At 46.2% G+C, this 12358-nt stretch overlaps 1 pseudogene; it reads left to right on the plus strand.

The window, feature by feature from the left end:
• Positions 1–12358, plus strand: part of LOC134341823 (zinc finger protein 850-like) — a 30654-nt pseudogene that overhangs the window by 3691 nt on the left and 14605 nt on the right.

Consider the following 12358-nt stretch of genomic DNA (forward strand, 5'->3'; position numbering starts at 1 on the left):
TGAGATGCAGTTTCTAGAGTAAATTTCATGGTTGGCACAACATTGTGGGCTGAATGGCCTGGAATATACTGTAGATTTCCATGTCCGATGTTGAACAGCGAAATAACTTTGCCTATCCTACAATCCTCTGATAACTCTCCCTTCACTAAGAATGATTTAATTATCTCTGCTGGGGCCCGACGACTTCTGCACTTGCCTCCCATGGGGTCCGAGGGAGCACCTTGTCATGTCCTGGAGATTTATCCACCCTCTTCTCTAATCTGTGCAGGGTCCATGATTTTAATGCCGCTTTTCCACACTCTCATTGACACTGTGTCCATCTGAGTAAATAGGGATGAAAAGAATATTTAAGATCTCCCCCATCTGCTTTGATTCCACACATGGATTGCCATTCCGGTCTTCTGGAGGACCAACTTTGTGCCTTGCAATCCTTTTGCTTTTAATCTATCTCCAGAATCCCTGAGGATTATCCTTCATCTTTTCTGTGAGGGCAATCTCATGCCTTCTTTTAGCCATCCTGATTTATTTCTTATGTGTTCTCTTGCATTTCTTCTACTCCACAAGAACCTACCTGCCTATCCCTGTTCTGCAACTCTATTTTGTGCTTCACCAGGGTCTCAATATCTCTTGAAAACCAAGGTTCCATACAGTTTCTATCCTTACCTTTTATTCTGACAAGCACATGCCCGCTTTGTACTTTCAAAATTTCCCTTTGAAGGCCTCCCATTTACCAAGCACACCTTTGCCAGAAAGCAGCCTGTCCCAGTCCACAGTGGCCAGATCCTAGTGTCTTAATTCCAGGTGTTGATCCATGCCCTGAACACATCCGCCTTTCCTACGCTGCTCCTTGTATTGAAATATACAGGGCTCAGCATATTCACTGCACCATGCTCAACTTTTTCATTCCTGACTTTGTCTGAGGTCTGAACAACAAATGTCACCGCAAACCCTGCACTATCTGTTCTGTTATTCAGGTTCCCATTCCCCCTGCCACTTTAGTTTAATCCCCCCCTACCCCCACCTCCGACTGTGCAGCTCTATCACCCCTTTGGCTTTCATCTCCCAGATCAATAAAAAGGAGGCGCATACCAGGTGCAGGCAGATTGGAACAAATGGAGTACTTATGAAGTACAGGAAATTCAAGTGAACACTTACGAAAGAAATAAAAGCAGACATGAGGTTGCCTCAGCAGACAAGGTGAAGGAGAATGCTCATGGATTCTGCAGATATGTTAAGAGTGAAAAGATTGCAAGGGAAAAAATTAATCCTCTGCAAGATCAGAATGGTAATCCATATGAGGAGACAAAATAGATGTGGGAGATATTTTTTGCTCAGGAGATGGACACAGAGTCTATAGAGGTGAGGCAAAGCAGCATCAAATTCCTAGACCCTGTACAGATCACAGAGTTGGAATATGGGAGGTGGATCAAGAAGGTTCAGTCACTCAGCATTCAAGATGAGATAGTAAATTGGATGAGACACTGTCTTTGGGAGAAGCCAGTGTGTGGTAGCAGATGGTTGCCTCTCTGACCGTATCCCTGTGGTGTGCCACAGGGATCAGTGTTGGATCTGTCGTTGTTTGTCATCTGTATCAGTAATCTGGATGATCAGCAAATTTGTGGATGACACCAAGACTGGTGATGTAGTGAACAGTGAGGAAGACTGTCATGGCTGCAGTACGATCCAGACCAACTGGGAAAATGGTTTGAGAAATGGAAAATGGAATTTAATGCAGACAAGTGTGAGGTGTTGCACTTTGGTATGACGTACCAATGGAGGTCTTTCACAGTGACTGGTAGGGCACTGAGGAGTGTTGTAGAAGAAAGGGATCTGGGAATACAAGTCTTTAATTGACTGATGTTGGGGGAGTCCAGAACCAGAGGCCACAATTTGAGAATAAGGGGTAGGTCATTTCGAATGGAGTTGAGGAAAAACTTTTTCACCCAGAGAGTTGTGGATCTGTGGAATGCTGTGCCTCAGAAGGCAGTGGAGGCCAATTCTCTGAATGCTTTCAAGAAAGAGAGAGATCTCTTAATGATAGCAGAGTCAAGGGATATGGGGAGAAGGCAGGAACGGGGTACTGATTGTGGATGATCAGCCATGATCACAGTGAATGGTGGTAAGGGCTCGAAGGGCCAAATGGCCTACTCCTGCACCTATTGTCTATTGAAAATGGTGTCATAGATGTGACGGAAAGAAAGATTTTGGCCCATTGGCCTTCATGAACCAAAGTACTGACAGCAATAGATAGACGTTATGTTGACTTGCAGAAGACATTGGTAAGGCCTAATTTGGAGTATTGTGTACAGCTTTGGTCACCTACCTACATGAACATTGTAAAAGAGGTTGAAAGAGTTTAGAGAAAATTCACAACAATGTTGCCAGGTCTGGAGGACTTGGGTTATTAGGAAAGATTGAACAGGTCAGGACTTTATTCCTTGGAACATAAAAGATTGAGGGGAGATTTGATGGAGGTATACCACTATTATGAGGGGTATAGATAGGGTAAATGCAAGCTGGCTTTTACCACTGAGATGGGGTGGGACGACAATCAGAGACCATGGGTTACGGGTAAAAGGTGAAACGTTAAGGGGAACATGAGAGGAAACTTCTTCACACAGATGGTCATCCGCATCTGGAATGAGCAGCCAGCACAAGTGGTGCATGCGAGCTCAATTTCAACATTTAAGAGGTTTGCATAGGTACCTGGATGGTAGGGGTATGGGAGTGGGCAGTTTAAATAGTTCAGCACAAACCAGATGGCCCAAAGGGCCTGTTTCTGTGTTGTAATTTTCGATGACTGTGACAAGAACCTGAAATAATACAAAAATTCACTCTAAGTTCTTTTAACAGCTGTGCAGATCTGCAGGATTTTTTTAAATGGCATTAAAACTGTTGCACTTTTAAGTTAATAATACATGAAAGAAAATCCCAGATGCATGACAAGAAAGACAATTTGCCTGATACTGTTTCAGTTACTGTGGAGCCAGGCTCCCATACTGCTCAGCAGGAACAGGGAGTAATACCAATGGAGAGAGTCAAACTGAGCCAAGGAACAAATTGGAGACGGCAGAAATGCCCCATTCTTATAGAGACAGGAACAGCATCAAGGAATTGATGGCCATTCCAGATAGCAGCACTGTGCCCAGTTAGAAGATGATTTCTCTCTCCAACTTGGGTTGAACCTCGCTGTAACAGTGTGATACCAGATCAAACCTTGACAACTCAAGTAATCTCATCTGAAATTTGGTCCTAACCCATTGATGGATTTTGTAAATCTTTTTACAGGTTAAAAACGAGAAGGAATTTAGCTCCTAGGATCTCAAACACGGCACGCCAGTTTTGCTGTCTCTGTCCAGATGTTTGAGAAGTGGAGCAAGGGATTCAATCGACCATCCTTCCTGCTCAGACTGTGGGGAGGGATTCACTTGGTCATCTGACCGACTGGCATGCCCGTCATTTTACACAGGGGAAAGGCCGTTCACCTGCTCAGACAGTGGGAGTGGATTCACTCGGTTATATCAATTGAAGGTACATCAGCAAGTTCACACTGGACAAGGCCATTCACCTGATCTGTGTGTGAGAAGGGATTCAGTCGGTCATCCTACCTGTGGACACACCAGTCTGTTCACACTGGGCAGAGGCTGGTCATCTGCTGAATTTGTGGGGAAGGATTCACTCGGTCATCTGACCTAATGGCTCATCAGCGGGTTCACACCAGGGAGAAGCCGTTCACCTGCTCAGACTGTGGGAAGAGGTTCGCTAATTCATCCACCCTACAGAGACATCAGCGAGTCCACACTGGGGAGAAGCCATTCACCTGCTCAGTCTGTGGGAAGAGATTCACTAATTCATCCACCCTACAGAGTCATCAGCGAGTTCACACTGGCGAGAAGCCATTCACCTGCTCAGTCTGTGGGAAGAGGTTCACTGATCAATCCACCCTACAGAAACATCAGCGAGTTCACACTGGGGAAAAGCCGTTCGCCTGCTCAGTCTGTGGGAAGAGATTCACTAATTCATCCAGCCTACAGAATCATCAGCGAGTTCACACTGGGGAGAAGCCGTTCACCTGTTCAGAATGTGGGAAGGGATTTACTCAGTTATCCAACCTACAGAGTCATCAGCGAGTTCACACTGGGGAGAAGCCGTTCACCTGCTCAGTCTGTGGGAAGAGATTCACTAATTCATCCAACCGACAGAATCATCAGCGAGTTCACACTGGGGAGAAGCCGTTCACGTGCTCAGAATGTGGGAAGAGATTCACTCAGTCATCCAGCCTACAGAGTCATCAGCGAGTTCACACTGGGGAGAAGCCATTCACCTGCTCAGTCTGTGGGAAGAGATTCACTCGGTCATCCAACCGACTGGCACATCAGCGACTTCACACTGGGGAGAAGCCATTCACCTGCTCAGTTTGTGGGAAGAGATTCACTAATTCATCCAGCCTACAGGGACATCAGCGAGTTCACACTGGGGAGAAGCCATTCACCTGCTCAGTCTGTGGGAAGAGATTCACTGATCAATCCACCCTACAGAAACATCAGCGAGTTCACACTGGGGAAAAGCCGTTCACCTGCTCAGAATGTGGGAAGAGATTCACTGAGTCATCCAGCCTACAGAGACATCAGCGAGTCCACACTGGGGAGAAGCCATTCACCTGCTCAGTCTGTGGGAAGAGATTCACTAATTCATCCAGCCTACAGAATCATCAGCGAGTTCACACTGGGGAGAAGCCGTTCATCTGTTCAGAATGTGGGAAGGGATTTACTCAGTTATCCAACCTACAGAGTCATCAGCGAGTTCACACTGGGGAGAAGCCGTTCACCTGCTCAGTCTGTGGGAAGAGATTCACTAATTCATCCAGCCTACAGAATCATCAGCGAGTTCACACTGGGGAGAAGCCGTTCACGTGCTCAGAATGTGGGAAGAGATTCACTCAGTCATCCAGCCTACAGAGTCATCAGCGAGTTCACACTGGGGAGAAGCCATTCACCTGCTTAGAATGTGGGAAAGGATTCACTCAGTCATCCAAACTGCTGGTACACCAGTCAGTTCACAGTGGGGAGTGGCCATTCACCTGTTCAGACTGTGGGAAGGGATTCACTTGCTCGTCTAAGCTAATGGCTCACCAGCGAGTTCACACTGGAGAGATGCTGTTCACCTGCTCAGTCTCTGAGAAGAGATTTACTGAGTCATCCAACCTAGTGGCACATCAGCAAGGTCACACTGGGGAGAAGCCATTCACCTGCTCAGTCTGTGGGAAGGGATTCACTCGGTTATCCAACCTACTGGCACATCAGCGACTTCACACTGGGGAGAAGCCATTCACCTGCTCAGTCTGTGGGAAGAGATTCACTAATTCATCCACCCTACAGAAACATCAGCGAGTTCACACTGGGGAAAAGCCGTTCACGTGCTCAGAATGTGGGAAGAGATTCACTGAGTCATCCAGCCTACAGAGACATCAGCGAGTTCACACTGGGGAGAAGCCATTCACCTGCTCAGTCTGTGGGAAGAGATTCACTCGGTCATCCAACCTACTGGCACATCAGCGACTTCACACTGGGGAGAAGCCATTCACCTGCTCAGTTTGTGGGAAGAGATTCACTAATTCATCCAGCCTACAGGGACATCAGCGAGTTCACACTGGGGAGAAGCCATTCACCTGCTCAGTCTGTGGGAAGAGATTCACTGATCAATCCACCCTACAGAAACATCAGCGAGTTCACACTGGGGAAAAGCCGTTCACCTGCTCAGAATGTGGGAAGAGATTCACTGAGTCATCCAGCCTACAGAGACATCAGCGAGTCCACACTGGGGAGAAGCCATTCACCTGCTCAGTCTGTGGGAAGAGATTCACTAATTCATCCAGCCTACAGAATCATCAGCGAGTTCACACTGGGGAGAAGCCGTTCACCTGTTCAGAATGTGGGAAGGGATTTACTCAGTTATCCAACCTACAGAGTCATCAGCGAGTTCACACTGGGGAGAAGCCGTTCACCTGCTCAGTCTGTGGGAAGGGATTCACTCGGTCATCCAACCTACTGGCACATCGGCGAGTTCACACTGGCGAGAAGCCATTCACCTGCTCAGTCTGTGGGAAGAGGTTCACTGATCAATCCACCCTACAGAAACATCAGCGAGTTCACACTGGGGAAAAGCCGTTCACGTGCTCAGAATGTGGGAAGAGATTCACTGAGTCATCCAGCCTACAGAGACATCAGCGAGTTCACACTGGGGAGTAGCCATTCACCTGCTCAGTCTGTGGGAAGAGATTCACTCGGTCATCCAACCTACTGGCACATCAGCGACTTCACACTGGGGAGAAGCCATTCACCTGCTCAGTCTGTGGGAAGAGATTCACTGATCAATCCACCCTACAGAAACATCAGCGAGTGCACACTGGGGAAAAGCCGTTCACCTGCTCAGAATGTGGGAAGAGATTCACTGAGTCATCCAGCCTACAGAGACATCAGCGAGTCCACACTGGGGAGAAGCCATTCACCTGCTCAGTCTGTGGGAAGAGATTCACTAATTCATCCAGCCTACAGAATCATCAGCGAGTTCACACTGGGGAGAAGCCGTTCACCTGTTCAGAATGTGGGAAGGGATTTACTCAGTTATCCAACCTACAGAGTCATCAGCGAGTTCACACTGGGGAGAAGCCGTTCACCTGCTCAATCTGTGGGAAGAGATTCACTAATTCATGCAGCCTACAGAATCATCAGCGAGTTCACACTGGGGAGAAGCCGTTCACGTGCTCAGAATGTGGGAAGAGATTCACTCAGTCATCCAGCCTACAGAGTCATCAGTGAGTTCACACTGGGGAGAAGCCATTCACCTGCTCAGACTGTGGGAAGAGATTCGCTAATTCATCCACCCTACAGAGACATCAGCGAGTCCACACTGGGGAAAAGCCATTCACCTGCTCAGTCTGTGGGAAGAGATTCACTAATTCATCCACCCTACAGAGTCATCAGCGCGTTCACACTGGCGAGAAGCCATTCACCTGCTCAGTCTGTGGGAAGAGGTTCACTGATCAATCCACCCTACAGAAACATCAGCGAGTTCACACTGGGGAAAAGCCGTTCACGTGCTCAGAATGTGGGAAGAGATTCACTGAGTCATCCAGCCTACAGAGACATCAGCGAGTTCACACTGGGGAGAAGCCATTCACCTGCTCAGTCTGTGGGAAGAGATTCACTCGGTCATCCAACCTACTGGCACATCAGCGACTTCACACTGGGGAGAAGCCATTCACCTGCTCAGTTTGTGGGAAGAGATTCACTAATTCATCCAGCCTACAGGGACATCAGCGAGTTCACACTGGGGAGAAGCCATTCACCTGCTCAGTCTGTGGGAAGAGGTTCACTGATCAATCCACCCTACAGAAACATCAGCGAGTTCACACTGGGGAAAAGCCGTTCACGTGCTCAGAATGTGGGAAGAGATTCACTGAGTCATCCAGCCTACAGAGACATCAGCGAGTTCACACTGGGGAGAAGCCATTCACCTGCTCAGTCTGTGGGAAGAGATTCACTCGGTCATCCAACCTACTGGCACATCAGCGACTTCACACTGGGGAGTAGCCATTCACCTGCTCAGTTTGTGGGAAGAGATTCACTAATTCATCCAGCCTACAGGGACATCAGCGAGTTCACACTGGGGAGAAGCCATTCACCTGCTCAGTCTGTGGGAAGACATTCACTGATCAATCCACCCTACAGAAACATCAGCGAGTGCACACTGGGGAAAAGCCGTTCACCTGTTCAGAATGTGGGAAGGGATTTACTCAGTTATCCAACCTACAGAGTCATCAGCGAGTTCACACTGGGGAGAAGCCGTTCACCTGCTCAGTCTGTGGGAAGAGATTCACTAATTCATCCAGCCTACAGAATCATCAGCGAGTTCACACTGGGGAGAAGCCGTTCACGTGCTCAGAATGTGGGAAGAGATTCACTCAGTCATCCAGCCTACAGAGTCATCAGCAAGTTCACACTGGGGAGAAGCCATTCACCTGCTTAGAATGTGGGAAAGGATTCACTCAGTCATCCAAACTGCTGGTACACCAGTCAGTTCACAGTGGGGAGTGGCCATTCACCTGTTCAGACTGTGGGAAGGGATTCACTTGCTCGTCTAAGCTAATGGCTCACCAGCGAGTTCACACTGGAGAGATGCTGTTCACCTGCTCAGTCTCTGAGAAGAGATTTACTGAGTCATCCAACCGAGAGGCACATCAGCAAGGTCACACTGGGGAGAAGCCATTCACCTGCTCAGTCTGTGGGAAGAGATTTACTCAGTCGTCCCTCCTGCAGAGTCATCAGCGAGTTCACACTGGGGAGAGGCCGTTCACCTGCTCATTCTGTGGGAAGAGATTCACTCACTCATCCACCCTACAGAATCATCAGCGAGTTCACACTGGGGAGAAGCCATTCACCTGCTTAGCCTGTGGGAAAAGATTCACTCAGTCATCTACCCTACAGAATCATCAGCGAGTTCACACTGGGGAGAGGCCATTCACCTGCTCAGTCTGTGGGAAGAGATTCACTCAGTCATCCAACCTGCAGAGTCATCAGCGAGTTCATACTGGGGAGAAGCCATTCACCAGCTCAGAATGTGGGAAAGGATTCACTCAATCATCCCACCTACTGGCACACCAGTCAGTTCACAATGAGGAGTGGCTGTTGTTATGATTCCCTAGATTTCGTTTGCTGTGGATTATCATTTTGAGAGAGAGAGAGAGAGATTAAGAAGGGAAATCAGTCTGACTTGCAGCTTGTTTACATCGCTCACAGCTTGTTTAGTTTTAACCAAGGACACAGATACTCAGTCAGATGGAGATGAAGGAGGAAAAATGGAAGGTTTGGAACAAGGGAACTACTGGCCAAGGGTCACTGTTTCGAACTTTCCTCTGCCCACAAGGGTGGGTTAATTATCGATTCAGCATACATTGAATGTGTGATTGTCATCTCGTTTGATCCATAGGAGTGGATCAGATTTGGGGTATCCTGTGAAGACCACTTATGTGTTAACCCTTGCCTGGGTGTGGTGTGGAAATTCACTTGAAGACGATACCTCTTGTGACAAGTCACTTCTGGTGATAATTTGTATGTGAATTTGGAACGACGACAGATAAAATCTACAGCGACTGTTCCCTCGTTTTACCACCATGGATGCTGTGGAATTCAACGTTATTGCCTTTTCTCGATATTTACCCTGGATTACAAATATCTCTCTCTCCTCAACTATTCTGTGGTTTAACTGAACTTTCATAGTTCACCATCTCAAGACTCCAAGCCTTGTTTCCCCTGAGCTCAATAGTTTGGGAGTTATATTTATCCACATATATACATATAACACTGTTAACTTTTGTTTATCTTGCTTAAGTTACTGTATTGTTAGTAGGTACTAATAAAGATAGTGGATTTAACATCAAAAACAGACTCTTGGTGTAGTCTATTGCTGCTGACTCATTTCTATAGTGTTACGGGGTCAAAATTGGGGCCTGCATCCAATACAGGAAAAGATTTGGAGGCGTATTGATTAATTATCGATTTCATTGGAGAAATCCCTTTTGATTTATTTGTGTATGGAAAATCCGCAGCAATGGATGTTGATAGATGTCTGGAAGCGCCAACCTCTGAGGCGTTAGAGGACACCAGAAGGATTGAGTTGCTGAGTATTGCTAAAAGGTTAAAACTTGCTAAGGTGAAATCGACAATGAGGAGGTCACAGATGCAGAGGAAAATAGCTGAGTATTATGTATCTGAGGGTGTGTTTAAAGTGCAGGAGTTGGAGGTGTTTCCTGAAAGTAAACCTAGTGAGCTTGAGCTCCCGTACAAGTTAGAAAAAATAAAGATAGAGGCTGTGGAAAGGCAGAGGCAGGTTGAGGCTAAAGACGCAGAAAAACAGAGAGGAAGCAGAAAGACAGAGGCTGTTCGAGCTGGCAATGATAGAGAGATTGCAGCAAAGGGGTCTAGCGTTAGACTCTGGTGATAAGTTTGAGGCCAGTCGGGAAGTTAAATTGGTGCCTCCATTTGACAAGGCATCTTGAGAAGTTTGCTCAGGGTTTTAAAGTGGCGAAAAGAGGGTTGGCCTATTCTCTTACAAAGTGTCATTAAGGGGAAGGCTCAGCAAGCCTATTCTGCTTTGACAGTTGTTGAAGCAGCTGATTATGACATAGTGAAACAGGCTGTGCTCAAAGCTTACGAGTTGGTCCCAGAAGCATACAGGCAAAAGTTTAGAAATTTGAGGAAATCTGTGAACCGGACTTATATGGAATTTGCTTATGAGAAGTTTGTGTGTTTTGACCGGTGGTGCAGATATAACAATGTAAATGATGATTTTAACAGCTTGAAAGAGTTGGTTTTAATTGAAGAATTCAAAATGTGCGTCCCTGATGACATAAAGATGTATTTAAATGAAAAGGATGCTGCCAGTTTGCAGGAGGCTGCTAGATTAGCAGTTAAGTTTGCTTTAACTCATAACGTTAAGTTCACCCAGAATAAGAGCTTCCAAAAGAGTAGCAGGGATAACCAGAGTAAACCAGAAATTAAAGCTGGGACTAGTGACGAGACTAAGGATGAAGGGAAGCAGTTGAAGGAGAAATATTCTGGTCTTCCTTGTTACTATTGTAAAAAAGCTGGTCATATGGTGGCTAATTGTTCTGTCCTGAAGAAGAAAAAGGAAAAGGAGGCAGTCCCACATGCCTGTGATCAGTATGTTGAAGCACCTATAAACCCACAGGGTTCTGAACATTCTGTTGAGGCTCAGTTAAGGACTGAGAGGTCTGACTGAGTTAAGTAGGGATTGCATCATTTTATGTCAGATGGGTTTGTATTAGTAATGGAAGGGTCAACCCTGGTACCAGTGAAAAATCTTTGAGATACTGGGGCTTCTCAGTCACTCATATTGGACAGCCTTCTAAAGTTTAGTGGTGAGACTAACATTGGTGAGGTAAATCTTATTAAAGGTATTGGGGGCAGCATTGTTTCTGTTCCATTGCACAAGGTAACTTTACAGTCAGGGTTGGTTTCGGGACCTGTAAAGATCGGATTATGCTCCAGTTTACAGGTGGAAGATGTTACTTTGCTGTTAGGGAATGACTTGGCAGATGGTAAAGTTGTTCCTGCAGTGCAGTTGACAACTAAGCCAACCACTGACGACTCAGAGATGGATTTTAACATTTATCGCAGTAACTCGAAGTATGGCTAAAAAGTCTGCCAATGCAGACGGTTCTGTGCAGCATGATTCTGATACCCAAGGTAGCCAAAATCAGGTTGACCAGGATTCAGGTTATGATGACTTGTCAGGGACCTTTCAGCCTTCATTGTTTCAACAGGATTCAAGTAGTAAGTCTGATGAGAAAGATTTATCCCTGTCAAGGAAGGAGTTTATAGCAGAACAGAACCGAGACCCTGAGATTGAAGCTTTATAAGAAACATCTCTCTCAGATGATGAGATTAAGAAAATGCCAGTAGGGTATTATCTCAAGGATGGAGTGTTAATGAGGAAGTGGAGGCCACCTGCTATACCTGCGAGTGAGGAATGGGCAATTGTTCGCCAAGTTGTAGTTCCTAAAGTTCATAGGACTGAAATTTTAACTTTGGCCCACAGTCTGCCCGTAGGTGGCCATTTCGGAGAGAATAAAACTGTAAACAGGATTATGAAAGAATTTTACTTGCCGAATTTGAGGAAAGATGTTTTGACCTTTAGCAGAACCTGTCACACTTGTCAAGTTGTGGGTAAACCTAATCAGGTCACCCCAGTGGCCCCACTCCAGCCTATACCTGCATTTGGTGAACCCTTTTCCAAATTTATAGTGGATTGTGTTGACCTATTGCCAAAGACTAAAACTGTCCATCAGTATTTGCTAACTATTATGTGTACTGCATCCAGATTCCCAGAGGCAATACCTCTCAGAAATATTAAAGCTAAAACTGTGGCAAAGGCTCTTAACAAGTTTCTTACTTTATTTGGTTTGCCTAAAGAAATCCAGTCTGATCAAGGAAGTAATTTTACATCTGGATTATTCCAGCAGGTAGTTTATGAACTGGGAGCTGAACAAATTACATCGTCTGCATACCATCCGGAATCACAAGGGGTTTTAGAAAGATTTCATTCTACTGTCAAAACAATGATTAAGACATGCTGTGTTGAAAATGGAAAAAATTGGGATGAAGGAATACATTTGCTTTTGTTCACTGTAAAGGCTGATGTATACTTGTGCGTTCGAGATACGCCATATCCCACACCATAGGCCTGATTTAATTTTTGCTTAGCCCTATGCCATAGCGAGCATGCGTAGTTGTGTCTGCATCACTCTGCACTTCACCACCAAAACGCAAGTTGGCCG

Source organism: Mobula hypostoma, unplaced genomic scaffold (genome assembly GCF_963921235.1).
Source record: "Mobula hypostoma unplaced genomic scaffold, sMobHyp1.1 scaffold_110, whole genome shotgun sequence".
Classification (NCBI taxonomy): Eukaryota; Metazoa; Chordata; class Chondrichthyes; order Myliobatiformes; family Myliobatidae; genus Mobula; species Mobula hypostoma.